General features: G+C 30.3%; 1 pseudogene; it reads right to left on the reverse strand.

Moving 5' to 3' along the window:
- The window catches only part of LOC124898441, a 26,066-nt pseudogene extending 11,296 nt beyond the window's left edge, over positions 1-14,770 (reverse strand).
- Between the last annotated feature and the right edge of the window lie 5,754 nt (positions 14,771-20,524).

The raw sequence follows: 20,524 nt of genomic DNA on the forward strand, positions 1-20,524 counted from the left end.
CCAGGAGACAGAGATGATTCTGAGAGGATTTATTGTTCCAGTTGCGAGAGGGTAAGATTTCTAAATATAATAATGTTACTCATTTTTTCATTACTATATTATTATACTCTATAAAATTACTGTTTGATCTTGTGTTGTAGGTTTAGGTCGAATGGTGGAGTTGGACAAAAGGCGCGAATATGCATTACTCGGCACTTCAACGGCTACTGGACCAGCTGGTAAAAGGTTTCAGAACTTGACAGGGATAGAATGTTTGAATAATATAAGGTAAAGATTTAACTTATTGACTACTTATTAACACTTTGTTAGAACAAAAGATTGAATATTATATTTTTGTTGTAGAAATTTTACTGGTGGAATGATGAAAATACATTTCTTATAAAGAAGAATTTTTCATAAGATGAAGAGACAGATTTAACGATCTCTTGGATTATGCCCAAAAAAAAATTTATAAAACCTAAGTGGATTCCTGAACCCGCATGACAACTGTATTTTTGCCGTTGGAGTAGCGCAAAATATCAATTGTTGAGTGAAAAAGGAAAGAAAGCCCAGACATCTTCCAAGGGTGGCTCCCTACATACTGTTGGTGCCAGAAGTACTCTTGCTGTGATGGAAAAATGGTATGTAACTTTTACAGTTTTAATTGTTTGTTTTTATTTAATTTTTTTATTATTTGAACATTGATAATTTTTTCATATGCAGAAAAAAGTAAAGGGTAGGAAATACCACATTATGAGCTATACGAGGAGACTCATGTGATGAAAAAAAGAACCCGACTGATGAAGATGTCTGGGTTGAAGCTCGTGCAAAAGTTGTCCATGTAAGAAACAAATTCTAAATTTATAAATCTTTTTCTTAAAGTTAGATATTATTCAATTATAGCTACTTTACTATTTTTTTACTTTTAGTGTTAACTTTACTTTAAATATAGGACGAATATATGCGTCTAGTTGGTGCATATCGTAGTAGTTAGTCTCCTGAAAGTCAAGGTGACCCAATACCCCAACATGTAGAGGAGGAGTTTTGGGCAAACGTTGTGGGTCCTGTAAATAAAGGCCATTTGGTCGGATACCACAAAAACTTTTTTGGCGATAATATTAGGTGTTCGTTCGGCCTTTCTTACTATAGCTCTTCAGTTGATAGAGAAACGATTAACAGACTACAAAATACGGTTTCTCAACTCACTGAAGAGCTTGCTGAATAGAGAGAGAGGCAGAAGAAGACAGAGAAGGCAACAACATCACAATTCAAGAAGCTATAACAGCAGTTGAGCTCTTTCCTTAGGACTGCGGGGGTTATTCCTCCATATCCTGGTAATGCAGTTCGGGCTGCAAAGGGTCTAGCCCTGGATGATTTTAGCACGGATGATGATATGGAAGACGAGAACGAATTCGATGATGATGACTTTTAGTTTTTTTATTTTTGTATATTTTGTACTTTGAATTTAGAAATTTTGTTGTATGAAACTATTGTTGTAGTATTTCATACTCACTTTTGTTGGACATTTTGTATATCTTGTACATTTTTGAAGGTATTTACATTTGATTTTTGGTTGTTATTGTTGCTGTATTTGATTTGATACTGTTGTATTGCATTGTTGTTGTTGCATGCTATATTTGGGTTTTGATTTTTATTTTTAAAAAAATATTTCAAAAAATCGACCACAAGTGGTTGATTTTTTGAATTTTTTTTGCATAAAACCTACCACAAGGGGTCAGTTTTTTTTTTTCCTAAAATTATTTTTTCCAATTTTAATAAAATAATAATGAATTTTAAAAATATATATGTATTTTTTAAAAAAGTGGTCGGTTTTTAAAAAACTACCACAACTTTACCGATCACACATTTTGATCGATTTTGTGGTTTTTTTGGGAAAAACTTACCACACGTGGTCAATTTTTTGGTCGGTTTTCTCCTTTTTTTTAGTAGTGACTCTCTCCCACTTTTTTAATTACTTTACTCTCTCTCCCTGTTAATATACATAATATAGCCGACATATACATAACATTTTGTGTATTTGTTGGGAGTTTTGTAATATGTTTAGAGAATTGAGATTTTTTGTAATATTGGAAACATAAGTTGTGTATTTGTGTAATTTTTAGTTGAAAAAAAAGATATATTTTTGACTAAAAAATATTTTTTAAAGGTTTTAATATAATTCTAAATGATACAACTTTTATTTTACTATAGAATTATAACCTACTTTTATCAGTAATATCTTTTCTCCCTTTTTATTATCCTTTCTACAACCATCCATGTTGGAGCTCCGATTATTTATATTCACACATGCATTGAAATACTTAGAATACGTAAAATATATTCAATTCAAAATGTATTATAACTGCTGTTTATTTTTTCTCTTTTATTAATGATGTTAAAAACTTATTTTACCTTAATTGCAAACATTTAAATACTATTCAAATTGATTTATGTGTTGAAGTACTACATAAAAACTGTTTTAAAATGTAACATGTATTTAGCTATTTTTATTAAGAAAAGTTGGGCTATTGTCTGTAAGAGTCAAAGTTTTTTTTTTTTTTTGGTTTCCCAAGGTATCCCCACAGCCGGCAGCCGTGAGACTAATCCTCCGTTCCTCGGTCAGTGCATTTTGCGGTAGGGAACTGGCTACAGAGTTTGCTCCATTCGCCAGAGGTGGGGATCGAACCCCCGACCTCTTGCTTAAGGGACATAGCACTGAACCACTATGCCAACTCTGGTGGTTGAGTCAAAGTTATACTATAAAGCATCATTTGATAGTGTGTATTAAAAAAATAATGCGTACATTAGCTTTATGTATTACTAATATTATGTTTGGTACACTTTCTCATCTTATGTATTGCTAATGATTGCATTAGTTACACACTCTGTTTGGTATTAAGAAGTGTATTACTAATGCATGTAAATCTATGGTATTAGTAATGCAATAGATTTTAGGCAAAACTTCACATATAGACACCTTACACTCCTTCTAGCTAACTTTATGGTCTAAGTTTTACTAAATTACACTATAGACATTAGTTAATGACCAAATGCTTTGAGACTCATTTATACAATATAATTATTATTAATTTAAAAGGGAATGGAGAATAATTAATGCTCATTATTATCTGCAACTTCTCTCAATATTTTCCTTCTATATATACCAAAAATTGTTGGTAATTCTCCTTTCATAATTAATCCTTTTTTGGTACAAACGTATAAAAATAAATTATACTTTTTATAATTGAGTTTTAACTAAATATATATATATATATATATATATATATATATATATATGTATGTATATATATAATATATTAAAAGTGTGAAAACCCTTATAAAAGTGATTTGAACTTTTTACCCTTCATTAAAAGACTTTTCTTTAGACAAAACTCTCTTTTCACTATTTTTTAATTTATTATTTATTTATTTCTTATATATTAACTAAACTTTCTAAAATATATGGGACTCTTAAAATATATGGTAGGAGAATTAATTAATATTTTCCTTTCTATTAGACTTCCTAAAATATATGAGACTCCTAAAATATATGGTAAGAGAATTAATTAATATTTTTCTTTCTACTGTTCAATTAAAAAAATACTTCTAAAATAGGACTCTATTAAGGAAATACTTCTATAAATATTGAGATGTACGTTAAACTAGAGAACAAACTGGTTTGCCTATTGGGAGAATATGATTGATGCTCATCTAACTTGATTCGATTGCATATCTAGATTGGTGGATGCTTGATTTTCTAACCCTTAACTTCTTCACTGTTTTTGTCAGCATAATAGAATTCAACATGTGTTATATATATATCTTGTTTGTTTTCATTCAAAATCATTCTTTAAGGTCAAAATTTTTGGTCAGACAAGAATTAGTTAGATCAAAATCGAAGCTTTGTGATCACTATTATATATATATTTTTTATAGTTTACAGGTCGTAGATGAATGTTGGTTGGCTTTGAAGAATTTCTTGTGTAAAGGTTAGATTTAATTGTATTATTTTGATATCTTTATTATCTTATTATTTTATTTTAATTTACAGATGTTAGATGAATGTGGATCAGTTTTGAAAATTTTTTTAGGTAAAAGTTAGGTTTAATTATATTATCGTAATATCTCTATTAGTTTGTTATTTGGTGAAAGTTTACAGTTCATAGATGAATCTCGATCGGCTTTGAAAAAATTGTGTATAAAATTTAGGTTTAATTGTATTATTTTTATATCACTTTTATCGTATTATTTTGTTGCAGTTTACAAGTGATAGATAAATGTTAATCGGCTTTGAGGAATTTTTTTAATGTAAAGGTTGGGTTTAATTGTATTATTTGATATTTCTGTTATTATTTTATTTTGTTATTATTTACAGGTGGTAGATGAGTGTCGGACGACTTTAAGAAAATTTTTGTGTAAAAATTAGATTTAATTATATTATTTTAATTGAGGCAAAGAGAATTGGAGTTTGAAGTAAGTGATTGGGTGTTCTTGAAGATGTCTCCTATGAAAGGAGTAATGAGGTTTGGGAATAGTTTTATTAGCATGAAATTCAAATTAACTTTGTTCTTTTCGTTTATAATAAACATTGAAGTGAGACACATCACATACTATATATTTGAGATAAAATATTTATTTATATAATTTAAATAGATATATTATTTTTTAACGTTAATATATTGCTACTTTCTAATTTTATTGTTCTTACTTTTTATGTATATTTTATTGATTGACGTGAGAAACACGTGCAAAACACATATACTAATCTAGTATATACACACACACACAACTGTATATACAAACACATTAAAATTATATATATATATATATATATATAAATTTAATAAAATAAATTTATATATATATATATATAAAAAAAAAAAAAAATGTATATACAAACACATTAAAATTATATAATTATGTATAATGTATAATATATATACATATGCAAATCAATAATATATTTTATAAACGTATAATATTGTATATATACATATGTAAATGTGTACCAACACAGAACACACTTGTATACATATATAATTAAATAATATATATACATATATACATACATATATATATATACGTCAAAAATATACATTCAATACATTCATATGTATATAAAAAAATATACAAATGAAAAAAATATACAATGCATAACCACATACAAAAATCTACACAATTGAATACAACTAAATCACCTATATACAATTATCAAATTCAGTAAAATTGGATCAAATACCCAATTATGAAAATAATTTATCAAGATTTATTCCGTGAAATTGATACTAATATACAATTTTATATTCAAACTATACATTCTATTATATGAAAATAGATGAAATTTGAAGAAACTTAGTGGCTCATTTAGAGAATGCCTAAAAAAATCAAATGAAAACAAATCTATAAACCCCAAAAAATTAAAGATTACCGTAAAATCTTCAATGCATATCTCACGGATGTTTAGGGATGAAAAATTACTCAAAAATATTCAGTGCAAACCCACAATGAATGTTTAGGGAAGATAAAAATCGACTGATTTGGGAGGATAATTTTCTTTGAGATATGTTCAAGAAGCGTGCATAAATTAATACCGCAAAACTAGCCAAGTAGATAAGAGAGAGATTATAAAAAATTAATTACATAAGAGAGAAGAGTATTATTTGCTATATACATTGCATATTATATTTGTATATAGGGACACACAAAAAGCAATTTATAACTCACAAATAACTATGTATGCTAAAATACCATGTAATTAAGGAATTGTTTTATCTATGATGTGTAACTTTTTCTATATTTTAATGCATGTATTAATATGATTAAAGTCACAATTGCCCCTTAAAATCTCTTTCACATTCTTTCCATCATATTTATGGAGGGTATTTTTATATAATTTTTTTAATGTTATTTCTAAACACCAAACCAAACACTGCATAAGAAAATTACAAACATAACAAACGCAAGTATTAAAACACTATATTCTACACTATTTTTATACATCCTATGAAATGACCTCTAATTAATAACTAAAGCTATATATTATTATACCATCAACGTAAATGAGCAAAAAAAAAAAAAAGGAAAGAAAAATCAGTTGAGTCAAGTCAATGACTATTCCTCGATATTTTACTTTGAGTAGCAATTAGCAATAGAAAGTTAGGTGAAAAAAAATAATTTTACAAAAGTAAAAATAGTGTAGTTGGGTAGGTTCTTTAATATACATGTATACTTCACATAATTATTATTACAATTTATAAGTTTGTTTCAAAATATTTGTTCATTTAAAATAATAAAGTATATAAAAGATTTTTTTTTATTTTACCTTTAAAATTAATTATCTTTGAAAATAAACAATTAAGATAATTATATAGGAAAGAATTGAAGGTAAACTTGTTAAAAAAAAACTTTCTATTCATGTTTTTTTATAGGGTATATAAAAGAAAAATGTGACAAATAATATGGAATTATTGAATATTATTGTAGCTCCAAGATGACTTAAAATTAAGTAGTTAATCAAGTATGAAAGCTTCTCCTTTCACTTCATTTCAACGTCAGTTGTCTAGGCAAGTTAATGTATACAGTATGAATGGGTGAAGGAATATAAAGGACATTTTAGTCATTTAGTCAAAATGCATGCACTATTTGCTTATACTGTAGGCTAAAAAGGTTGATCCCAAATTGTTGAAGAGGGTAATATATAAATTAATTTGGTAGTTTAGATGTAAATTTGAATCTTTTGTTTATTTATGTGACTCTACCATGACAAGTGACAGTATAGTTGGGTAGTCATTAAGAGGGTGGGGATGGGCGTGGGTGGGGGCGTGGGGGTGGGGTACAAAACAAAATTAATGAATGTAGTTGGATAGTCATTAAGAGAGTGGGGGTGGGGTTACAAAACAAAATTAGTGTTGTGGGACTTTCACGGACCCAAAAAAAAAATAAAAAAAATAGCAAAATAAAGACAAATTAAATATTCTTTTTGTTTAAAAAAGAATGATTTTTTTTCTTTTAATTCGTTTCATAAAAGAATGACCTCATTACTTTTTTAATAATATTATAATAACAACTTTCCACATGACTTGTTTAATACCATAAGATTAAAGAATATTTTGATAAATTTGACATAACTTCAATTTATGATAACAAGATTTAAAAGTCTTTTTATTTTCTTAAACTCTGCGTTAAGTCAAACTAAGTTATTCTTTTTGAACCAAAGGATGGTATATGTTTCAAGGTAAATTTGAAGTTTTACCTCTTTCTTTTTTCGTTCTAATGTTTTGTAAAAACGTAAAACCTTCCCGTTATTTTAAACCTTTCTTAACTAAAAAAGGGCTAACCATTCGAAACTACAATAATTTTAATTTTTCACGATTTTGTCTAACTTGACTAGTTATATTGTTCATTAATTTTTTGATTGATGACCAGAGAGTGTCTTATTATCCATTGAAATGAGAAGTGAAAAAGTTGAAGACGATAATATATTGTTAAAGAAAACGAAGCATATAGCAAGTTTACATTAGAATTGGATTATAGATAGGCAAAGACACTATAAGCTTAACCCTACACCATCTTCTTCTTACTCATTTCGCCTAATCATTTAACCTAAATTAAGATGAAAATATTATATACACATGTATTTTCTAGTAATCTGTTGAAATTTAACGTTTAAATAATAACGGAGATCTCACAATTACGAGGAATTATATTATGTCATATTATTTGTCCTTTCAACGATTAGATTGACCCCAAAAATAAAAAGAAATTGGCAATACCAACGATTAGTTGATGAGTTGGTTCTTTCCTATACACGTATAGTTCATAGAGACATCACAAGTCCATCTTAAAATTAAAATATTTGTCATTTACAGTGAAAGAACTAGTTTTTTTTTTTCATTTTATTCTTACAATTAATTATCATTAAAAATAAACAATTAATATTATTCATATAGGGAAGAGTTGAAGGTAAATTAAAAGAAATGATTCTTATTCATAATTTTTTAAGAAAAATATAAAGAAAAATGTGACGACTAATATGAAACAGAGAAAATATCATTGTAGCTCCAAGATGACTTAGAATTAATTAGTCAATCAAATATTAAAGCTTATCTTTTCACACTTCATTTCAATGTGTATCGTCTAGGCAAATTAACTGCACAGAATATGAGTAAGTGTAGGACGATCAAAAACATTTTAGTCATTTTCTCAAAGTCCATGTACTATTTGCTTATACCGTAGGCTCAGAAGCTTGATCACGAATTATTGAAGAGGGTAACGTATAAATTAATTTGCTTCCTCCATTTAAAAAAGAATAACCTACTTTGATTTGACATAAAGTTTAAGAAAATAAACAAGACTTTTGAATCTTGTGGCCTTAAATTGAAGTTGTGTCAAATGTACCAAAATGTCCTTTAATCTTGTGGCCCTGAACATACCATGTGAAAAGTTGAAATTAAAGTATTGTCAAAAAAGGAAAAGAGTTATTTTTTTTTAAACGGACTAAAAAGGAAAGTAGGTCATTAGTTTTTAAACGGAGGAAGTAATAGTTTTGATGCAGATTTGAATATTTTGTTTATTTTATGTGGCTCCTGAAAGTTGGATTGTCATTACTTTGATAAGTACAAATAGAAAGTAGGTGCAAAAAATAATTTTAGAATCTTCTCACCATTATGAGTAATTTATTATTTTTACAGTTCATGAAGTGTATGTTTATTTACTGAATTAATAAATATATTTTTTTGGTTTTCCAAGGTATCCCCCAGCCTGACGGGTCAAGAACTAATCCTCTGCAGATCCGAGCTCCATTTAAGGGTTTGTCGCTGGTTAATTGGTTGCTGCATGCACAAGGCGGGAATCGAACCCCCGACACTTGCTTAAGTGATCTAGTGAGCTAATCACTAGGCCAACCAAGCTTGGTTCTGAACTAATAATTACTACAAAAGCAACACATTTTTCTTAATACTTACGTGTCATCTGTGACGTACGTTCATCTCAAATTACTTGACCTGTATTTTTTTTTATAATTTTTAAGGAGAAATTAATAAGAGAGTGCAAATTGACTAATATGATCTTATTAAGTCTTGATTAGATTAATCTTCTTCAATTAATATGACTATAGTTGAAAAAACAATTAACTATCTCTTGAATTCTTAAACATGCCTAAAATTTTGAGATAACTTTTTTTCACCAAGCATGTTAAATAATTTGAGATGAAGAGAGTATTCGATATTTATTTCAAATCAATAAATCCATAATGCATGCATTACTCTCTCTGTCCAATAATAGTTGTCCACTATTGACAAGATACACATGTTAATAGTAGGGGTAATTTTACTATATCATCATCTGAATATAATTAATTCAATTTTCTTCGAAAAATATATTGAGTAATAGCTATAATTAATAGGGTCCGTTTGGTTCGGAAAGAGTTATTCCTGGATTAGTTAACCCATCATATATATGGGATAACTTATCTCATCACCATGATATAAATGGTGAAATAAATAATACCGGGGCTAAGTTATACCTCCAATCAAATACGGAATAAAATAATTCCACATTTTATCCTGATACTATTATACCTTATACCTCACACCAAACGACTCCTAAGGATAAAGGGATAGATATAGGTTAAATGCCCGTTTGTTTTTCAAGTTGAACAAGTATTATTTGGACATCTATTTTAAGTATACTGGACAAGTATTGTTTAATGGAGGGAGTATAATATAGCGATGTTATTATACTCTCTCCGTTTCTAAATGACTGGTGTTTTTTTTAATTTAGACACACCTCTTAAGAAGCTATTCAATCCTAGAAAATTAAAAATGACTTATTAATTTACCCTTAATAAATAACTTAAACAATATCTAACTCTTTGATGATTTCTTGATTATGTAAAACTCTTTTTATTTGAAGAAAGATAAAATAGGGAGAACATCATTAATATGTTCTTGATTATCTAAAATGCTACTTACTTAGAAATAAAATAAAAATGCTAAAACATCACTTATTTAGGAAGGAGGGATCAGTATCATATCTCATGCAAATTCCTCCCTGAAATTCTATGATTGGGCACCATCATCAACTTCTTCTTGAGCCTCAACCATGTCTCGTGCAACTTCCTCCTGGCGAGGTCCTCATAGTAAACTATTCTACACTGGGGGCCATGAATCGAATCTGATCATAATCTGCCATCTTCAGTTGAAAAGACTTGAAAACAACACAAAGCATTAACAATTAATATCATCATGTGAAAACAATGCTATGTGTCTTAGTGTAGTTAAAGAAATGATTCCCGAGTCAAATTTGGTCTTGAAATGATAATTTAGGAGTTTGGACAGACATGTCATACAACTCTCAGATGCTGCGATCAGAAGGCACTGGATCGCGATCACGCTACCAGATCGCAGTCTGGTGACCGCGATTGCGGTACATGAGGCTGTAGGCCTAGAAAGATTCACAACCAAAAATGGCAATTTTCTATACCAATTTGTGCTCATAACAAGTAAATGATATTACAATCATGAAACACAATTCCTAAACACTCAATCATGCCCTTTAAATATAAAAAAACTACCAAGGAACTCATTCAGGTATTTTACCAAACACTTGGTGTGCACCTATGATTCATCATAATTTTGAATAATTTGTACTTAAAACTTCCCCAATGATGTGCACACACAATAAAAACAACTACCATACCACATAATAATAATTAGAAACTAATTAAGCGCACAATTCACCAATTTAGGCCATTTTCATACACATGCATTCTAAGGCCTCAATTTAACATTAAAGAAGATATTAGAAGAACATACCGGAGGTTAGGATGCAAAAAAGGATGCCTAGCACTTAAGAGCCTCTTAACAATGATGAAAATAGATGAATTTTTAGGTTTTCTAAATGGGAGTGTAGGGGGAACTATTTGTAGGTGACGATTCCATTTTAAAACTACCCCAATTACGATCATGATGAGGCGAGGTTTGCGATCGCGGTCAATGTTATGCGACCGCAGAACCTGAGGCTCCGTTTGGTTAGACCAAGTCTTGGGGTCGCGATCGTGATCGTGACACCTGTGACTAGGTTCAAGTCCCTTGTTTTCAGCCATCCAACCTCCAACTTAATTCCACTTCACTTATTATCCTTCAATTTCTCAAATGCACCTTCAGTGTGACACAATTGCATGGATTAATCAAAACAAAAACAAAAACTATTCTAGCAATCATAATTCAAAGGATACGGGTCAACTTAATGGAAATGATGGGTTGCCTCCTATCCAGGGCCTAGTTTAATGTTGCGGCACGACATCCTCTTATAATCAAGATGGATCCTTGAGGACGAGTGACTCAAGATTCACTCTCGTAGAATTTGTCACATCGTCATCTACCACATCAATTATTGACACCACTTGCAAGTCCATTAGTTGCTTTTTGGTTTTGCATACACGAAAGTAAACTTTATCATTGTGCACCCGAAACTTCATCTCTCCACACTCCATGTCAACTAGAGCTCATCCAGTTGCTAAAAAAGGCCTTTCGAGAATGATTAATATCTCATGTTCAATTTCACAATCAAGGACAACAAAATCCGCTGGAAGGATTAATTGGTTAACCTCAACCAACACATCATACAACATTTCCACCATTTTTTAATTGAACGATCCACCATCAAGAGTCTCATGGTAGTGGGTGTAATAGCATCCAATCCTAGCCTTTGATAAACAATATATGACATCAGGTTGATACTAGCCCCAAGGTCACACAATGCCTTTTCAAATTTGTGTGTCCCGATTGTGTAAAGAATTATAAATGCACTCGAGTATTTCTTTTTCTCCTCCATGGCATTAGATTTGATAGCACTACAATTATGCATCACTTTAATAGTCTCACAATCCAAAATTCGCTTTTTAGACATCAAGTTCTTTAGTGACTTAGCATATCCCTGGATCTCTTAAAGAGCTTCTAACAATGGGATATTGATCGAGAGATTGCTAAGTTTTGCAACAAAATTTATGAACTTGGCCTTGTCATATTTCTTATTTAACATTTGTGGAAAGGTGGAGGAATTTTCATTGAGGGCAGTGGAATAATTTGTGATTCATCAACCTTTTGCTCGTCACCATCAATCATCAATTTGTCCCTCATCATTCACTTCATGATACTTTGTGGTACCATCATTTGGCTTTTTGGAATGTTTTCTCTTTGTAATTTATTGTTCATAAAGAGACTTCTCATCAACCTCAACCATATTTTCACCAAGATTTCAATCACTCCTAGTGATGATTGCTATAACATAGGCATTGTTCTTGGGGTTAACCCCCGTGTCACTTGATAAACCTCTTTTTGGCCTAGCATTGAGTTGTGTTGAAATTTGGCCCACTTGCGTCTCCAATTATTTGATGGAGGCCAAATTATATATGATTGTTTGGTTTAATTGAGAGAATTCACTTTTCATATCCCTTACCATTTTGTTGGTACCTTCAACTCGCATCAAAATTTGGGCAAGGATATCCTCAATTTTAATTTTTTCTGGGTCTACTGAGGTTGATTCCTTGTCCTTAAGATGATCATCAGGGTACACATATCTATAATATCTTTTCTCTTTGTCCCTCCAATCTCAGTCTCAATCCTTTTCTTTACTGCGCCAATCACGATCTCGGTCTCGGTCGTTCCAATCTTGATTCAAGCCTTGACTTTGGTAGGCGGGGCAGGAACCCCCCTGAATGGTTCTCCAAGAACCTTATATCTTCATCGAGTGCCTTAGCCTCATCCTCATCATAAATTTTGGAACCGTAGAGGCAAGACATTGACTGGTTCAGAAGGTACTCCCATCACGTGATTGGTGAGAAAATCTAATTGGGTCATTACTTTGGCCATATTTTTACCTCTTTTCTCATCTTTATTCCTTTGCTATTTGTTGACATAAGATGCGGCGGAAGACCCTATGGTCACTTCGAAGTCCCGGGTATGTCACTCTCTATTTTTCTTTGTGACTTGGTCGAGCAAGGTTGATGCAACCCTATAGGATAACTTGACAAGAGACCCTCCGGATGCATTGGCAATAATGGTTTTATTCAATTGGTCTAATGATTGATAAAATATTTGGATAAGCATATTCTCCGGCACTTCATGGTTCAGGCATTGCATCAGTTTGTCATTGAACCTTTGCCATACCTTATATAAAGGCTCACCACTAAGTTAACAAAAAATTATGATTTCGTCTCTTAGTTGTAGCATTCTAGACGGAGGAAAATATCTATCCAAAAGGGCCTCCATAAGATTGACCCAAGATGTAATAGATCCAGCGGGTAGAGATCTCAACCACAAAATCGCTTCACCCATTAAAGAGAACGAGAAAATCCTCAACCGAATAGACTCTTGAGTAATATGGGCAATATCAAATGGGGCACATATCTCGATGAAGTTTTCCAAGTGTAAGTTTATATCTTCGTGTGCTTGGCCCCTAAATAGACCTTTCATTTATAATATATGGAGCATTACACTCGTGACATGGAATACCTTATTTCCCTGGGCTGATGGGCTGCGGATGACACTTGCATGCCCCGCATCATAGAGATGATCCTCATCCTCGAGATGTCCATCAAATAAGCCATCATTGCTCCCATTGTGGCTCATGGTGTCGTGATTACTACGAAGATCACCTAACAAAAGAAAAAAACGACAAACAATGTAATCAAAACACCACGACTAACCCAAGTTCACTAACAACACCGCAATAGTGAAAACTAAGCTTCACTCCCTGGAAATGGCACTATTTTTGATAACGCTTAACTTATATCATCATTTTGATACAAAGCGGACGTTATCAATATATACCCAACATGATTCAGGGTCTAATCCTTGAGAAGTAAAAGCTTGCTTTCAACACCCATGTGTGTTGAGATTAACTATGTGTTAACCCATAATGCGCAACTAAAATAAAACATAAATGTAAATTTGGGGGTTTGAGAATGTTGAAATTTGTTGAACACAATCACGAAATCACACTAATATGAGGTTGAACAATTGTTAAGTTTATCAAATCAAGAGAGATCTTGGGGGTTATGTTTTCCTAAGTCGTGTTCATGCATGGGTAATCAAGAATTAGTCCAAGTGTTGGCAAGGCTAGATATAGGGTCTTAGTGTTAACCTTTCAATAAAACACTAAATTTCACTCATGTATTCTTTCAAATACTTCATGAGCGTGATAAGTTTACCAATGTATAACCTCAAACTAGCATCGTTATTTCTAAGATGATGCTTATGAACATAGTCAATACACAAGCTAATTCAAGATGTTGTTTGTAATTACTCTTCACCCACATCTCTCTTTTAAGGATGATATAGGATCCAAGAAAATTGGGGTTTTCACCCACAATTCTCAATTCAACCATAGAGTTTAAAGCGAAACCCATCACCATTAACCAATTATTTGGACTAACAATCAATACCCACACATTATTCACTACCTAATCAAACCTAACCTCAAGATATAGGATTAGTTACTCATGAAATTAAAGAGAAGAAATATACCCAAATTTGCATGCAATTGATCCATCATAATCTAAATAAGAGTAGACCCAAACTTCAATCTCAATTTATAACCAAAATCCCTTGGAATCAAATTAACAAGTTGTTCTCAACTTAAGAATAGAGTGATTCTTCTCTCCCCAAAGCTAAAATTTGGAAAAAATATGCTCATAATGCAAGGGTTTAGCCTTTTGTATTTTTGGGATTCAACTTCGTGAAATTCCAATTTTACCCTTAAAAAATTTTTGGCCTGTCGCGATCGCCATCTCTTGGTTGCGACGTGATTCTGCGATCGCGTAACATCTAACTGCGATCGTGCAACTCTAATTTTCTAACTAATGGTGATCGTGACCCTCAGATCGCGATTCTGACATCGGAGGGTCACCTCCTAGACCTGATCTTTAGCTCTTTTTCTCTCCTTTCTCACTTTACTTTTGTTTTAGCTTTGTCTCAACTTGTTTCTATCAGATTCCCTACAAGATCATAAAAGCTGGATATTAATGTATCTCAATGAATAATTAGTCTCATTTACACAATTAAATTATTGTAGTGTGCAAGAATTTAAATGTAAATGAGTGATAAATTTGCCACTCGTCAGTCTCCGAATCTCAAAAAGTAAATGAGAAGTCACCTCAGCTATCTGATGCAGAGTCAGAAAATGACACTATGCTGGAGATCACTACTGAATCGAAAAATGCAACAGAAAATATAGAAACTCATGCAATAGAACATGAACAACTCATCGGCAATAAAGAACTAAAATCTTTGAATCCAATGCAAGCCTCAAAAGAAACTCATATGATAACTCGAATGAAGTTGAGGAATGATCTAGAATTAAATCCTAACCTTAAAAATGAAACTTAATAGATTCGAGATAAAAAATATCAACAAGGAAGCAAATTACATCACCGCATCTTTATCATAACTAGCAACATTACAACCCCAAAATCATATAGAGATACTCTTGCTCACCCCTATTGGCAAGAAGCAATGAAAAAAAAAAGATACAAGCACTACATGAAAATCACACCTAGACCCTTGTGCCAAGACCAACAAACACTAATGTAGTTAGATTAAAATGGATTTATCAAGTCAAATTCAAGAAAGATGGATCATTAGAATGATTCAAAGCTTGCCTGATTGCACAAGGGTACACACAAGTGGAAGACATAGACTATAAAGAAACCTCCAGTCCAGTTGTAAGAGCTACTACCATAAGATTTGTGCTAGCTATTGTAGTCTCGTCAAGCTGGAAATTATGGAAGTTGGACATCAAAAATGCCTTCTTCCATGGTATCTTAAATGAAATTGTGTGTATATAGAGCAACCACAAGCATTTAAGGATCCAAAACTCCATAATTATGCATGCAAGCTAAATAAATCAATTTATGGACTCAAACAAGTACCTTGTTCTAGGTTTAGTAGATTGTCTGATTTCTTAATTCACATTGGTTTTATCTGTAGCAGGACAAACTTTTCCTTATTTATTTAAGAAAATAAGATATTATTGTACTCATGCTAATTTATGTCGATAATATTGTACTTACGGGAAACAATGAAGAGTTTATATAGGAATTAATAACTCAACTCAACTCAAAATTTGCATTAAAGGACTTGGAAAAACTACATCACTTTCTTGGGGTAGAAGTACAATATTTTCCAGGAGGCATTACTCTATCACAAGGCAAGTACACGAAAGATCCTCTCAATCGAGCAAACCTTATAGAAAGTTCTTATTTAAATACACCAATGAAATTGAAACCAGACTAGACTAACACTAGAGGACTCAAAGCTAGTTGAGGAAAAGAAATATCAAAGTTTAGTGGGTGCACTTCAGTATCTACCGTATACATGTCCTGACATCGTCCAAGCAGTCAATAGAGTATGTAAAAATTGAATGATCCAACAGAATGAGTCATGAAAGTATTAAAGAAAATTCTTCTCTATCTCAAAGGAACAATGCACTATGAAATCAAATTCTTTCCCAAAGCCCTCTAAAGCTATATGAATTTTGTGACGCTGATTGGGCAGGTTGTCCGGACACTAGAAGAAGTACTACTAAGTACTGTATATATGTAGGAGCTAAGTGCATCTCATGGTCATCAAAGAAGCAACCAAAAATTTCAAGATCAAGTTCTGAAGCAGAATATAGGTCAATGAAAAGTACAACGACAGAACTAGTATGGATTACCTTCTTACCACGATACATTGAAATTAACTTACATGAACCACCAAAAATCTTTTTTGATAACAAAAGTGCATTATACATGACTATAAATTCAGTGTTTTATGCTAGCATAAAACACATAGAGATTGACCATCACTTTATTAGTGAGACGATAGCTATTAAAGCATAGATAACTCGATATAATTCCTCATCTCATCAGATTACGAATATCTTAACCAAACCTTTGTGGCATTTTAGGGACAAGCTAGGAGGATTTTCAATCATTTTCTCCAACTTGAAAAGAGATAAAAAAAAATAAGGAATGACCTACAACTATGGTTTATTGTCAACACAAGGAAAGAGCTAATCACTTGATATAAAATCTTATTCAATGTGCTGACATATCCTAGTAATTTCCCAATCTAGAATTATTCCATAATAGTTCTTCAATATCCTTTTGACTATTAGAACCAAATCAGTAGGATGCTAATTAATCTTTTGTTGTTTTTTATCTCTCATGAATTTATGTTTATATAGGTTCCCATTGTAAGTAAAAAAGACATAGTAAAAGAAATACAAAGTTTAAATTTCAACTCTCAGAAAGTTTTTTTTTTTTCTAAAATAACTACGAAGTCTCTAGAGTTAAGTTATTTGTCTAAGAGTCCCTAGCCTATCTATAAATGTGCTTTTGACTCCATAAGGCTAGAAAAACTTTTGATAGGCACAGGCTAGAAGATTTTAAGGTTTCTTTTCTTCCTTTTTCTTATTAAAGTTTTGACAAAGGATTCTCCACAACACTTGAACAATGATGGCTGAAGGTAGGTTAACTTTTAACTTTTCCGTTGCATTTTGACTTTGTGTATATGTTGAAATTCAATATGTGGTATAACAGAGTCTTCTTTAGCCACGTTGTTTATCATTCGGTTAAAATTAAAGGATAAATTATTTTTTTGTGTTTTGTTCGAACCTATTTTAAGACCTTCCGTAATTGAAGTTCTCTGCTTGTTCTAAATTATCATGGCATAAGGGTACTTCTTAAACTGCTGAAATTTTAAAACCGTTTATCATGAGGGTTTATGTGAAATCCAAAATTTATATTGTTATATTTTTAACAATGATTAGTCTGACTTTTCAAAGACAATGTTTTATTTTAAAAGTCGTTCTATTCCTTAAAACGTGTTGTCATCGTGTGATGTATTACTACTATTAATAAGAGTGAAGAAGCAGACAGCTCTTCGTGAACATGCATGCTTCTTCACCTGCTTCAGCTGCTCCGTAATTTTACTATATTATTCCTATTTAATTATTTTAACTTATTTATATATAAGAAATGTAATAATACTTAATTAAAAAAAAAAAGATAAAATAGACATTTATGTCATGTTTGTTTTAGCTGCTTTAATTGTAGTTTTATTATATCGCCTAAAATTAATTATTATTTCTTACGCCCTTTCTATTATGCCATAGATCCCCTTGTTTACTATTCTTTACATTGAGACGAGGGGTCTCTCGGAAACAACCTCTCTACTTCTTCGGAGGTAGCGGTATGGACTGCGTACATCTTACCCTCCCCAGACCCTACTTTGTGGGAATACACTGGGTTTGTTGTTATTGTTGTATCTAAGAATTAAAAAATTAATAATATTTAATAAATAATAAAATAGATATAAATAATAAATCAATTCTTGATGTTTTAAATTAATAGGACATCTTATATGAGACTTATTTAAAAAAATTCACAAGTATGTTTGTTCCATGATTTTACTATATTACCCCTAATTAATTATTGTAAGACATTTACATATAATAAAATTAATAATATTTAATAAAAAAATAAAATAGACATTTATGACATGTCTACTTCAACTGCTTCAACCATAATTTTACTATATCACCCTTAATTAATTATTATAAGTCATTTAAGTATTAAAAATTTAATAATATTTAATAAAAATAAAATTGACATAAAATAATAAATTAATTCTTGATGTTTTAAATTAACATGACATCTTATATGAGACTCATTTAATTTTTTTTTCACAAATATTTTCTCATAATAGTTTTGATATATCACTTCTAATTAGGTATTATAATTTATCATAAAATTTGGTTGACTCTCGAATTTATTTCAGTGCTACTTAAATTGGAATAGAAGAAAAAGTATTATAAATCATAATAACTAAAAACTTAAATTATTTCAAGAAAATAACTGCATATCAATGCCACAAAAATTTGAATAAGGAGAGTAACATATATTATTTGAAAATTACATAAAAAATATTATAATTTACAATAGATAACAATTTAAAATATTTAAAAACATATTAAGAATCTTATTGATTATCTAAATTATATTTGTGTCACGTAAATTTGGGATAGTCTTGACATTTATAATTTGCATGTTTTATTGTTTTAATTTAGCAATTTGTTGATCCAAATGATGTTTTTGAATTTAACATGTTTTAAAAATTTAGTACTTTATTTATTTTAATTTATTTACTTTATTTTGGTAAAATATTATATATTTAAAAATTATGCAAAAAAAATAATTATAAGTCATAACTATTAACATCTTATAATATTTTAAAATATATAGTAAAAAATATGATTTACTTTTGAAATTCTAATAGTGTCACATAAGTTACGATAAAGCAAGTAATATAGATTATTTGAAATTACATTAAAAGATACTAAAATCACAAAGATTAACAACTTAAAATATTTAAAAAAATATATTAGTAAAAAAAATTTGATTGACTCACTAAATTCTAAAATTGGGACAAAACAAGTAACATAAATTACTAAATTACATAAAAAATAGTATAAATCACAATTATTAGCAACTTAAATTATTTAAAAATTTATATTAATAAAAAGTTGATTGACACTACTCCAAATGCTATTTTTATAACATAAATTGAGATAACGTAAATAATATATATTGGGCCCGTGTTGGCACGGGCTACAGTATCTAGTATTATAATAATTGTTAAAAGGAAATGACAACTATTTAAGAATTTTGAATATATAGTTTCTTAAAGTTCGTTATGCTAGATTAAGTACTGTACACATAATCAATTACAGATATCGTGTATATTTTATTATATGTTTAATAGTTTTTTTGTTTTAATTAGAATTATCATTTTAATGAAGGATATGTAGGCTAGGCCTATTTATTTGTTGTGCAGTTTTTTTTGTTTAGTATGAGATGCTTTGCAGATAGGATTGCTTTGATGTAGGCTATGCCTATTCAATTCGATTTTAACATTGTGATTAATTAACTATACATTTTAGTTAATTGTTAAAGTTAAATACTTTGAGATGCTTCATACAAGAAATTATTTTGATGTAGGCTCTGTCTATTCAATCCGTTTTAGTAGTTGATAATTAATATCAAGTTTTAAGTTAATAATTTATTGTAAGATATCATTTTTGAGTTCTTTTTATCATTGTTTGAATTAGCCACAACATCCCAAGTATATGATACAAAGAAACGTGTTCTTTAATAACATAAAGTAAGTGATGAAGATACAATGATGACATATGATAAAGTCCTATTCTCTTGTCAAAACAGTAACCTTACCCCACAGGGAGGTAACTGATTTGGTTAATATTAATTGGAATAGATAGTAAATCTTTCTGTTTAAAAATTATCCTATGCCCAAAGGTATGAATTATTTTCTAGTTTATTTGGTTTACTAGTCTAATGAAGTTAAGTAATTTTATGCATGGGTTGCAACCTCTATCCACAGGAAGGTTTAGAATTTACTTAAGAGTCAGTATTTACACGATTAATTTTAATGGTTATGTATTTAATAACTTATGTATCTGTATCCTTGTTTTGCAGTTAATG

This window comes from Capsicum annuum, chromosome 5 (assembly GCF_002878395.1).
Source record: "Capsicum annuum cultivar UCD-10X-F1 chromosome 5, UCD10Xv1.1, whole genome shotgun sequence".
Taxonomy (NCBI): Eukaryota; Viridiplantae; Streptophyta; class Magnoliopsida; order Solanales; family Solanaceae; genus Capsicum; species Capsicum annuum.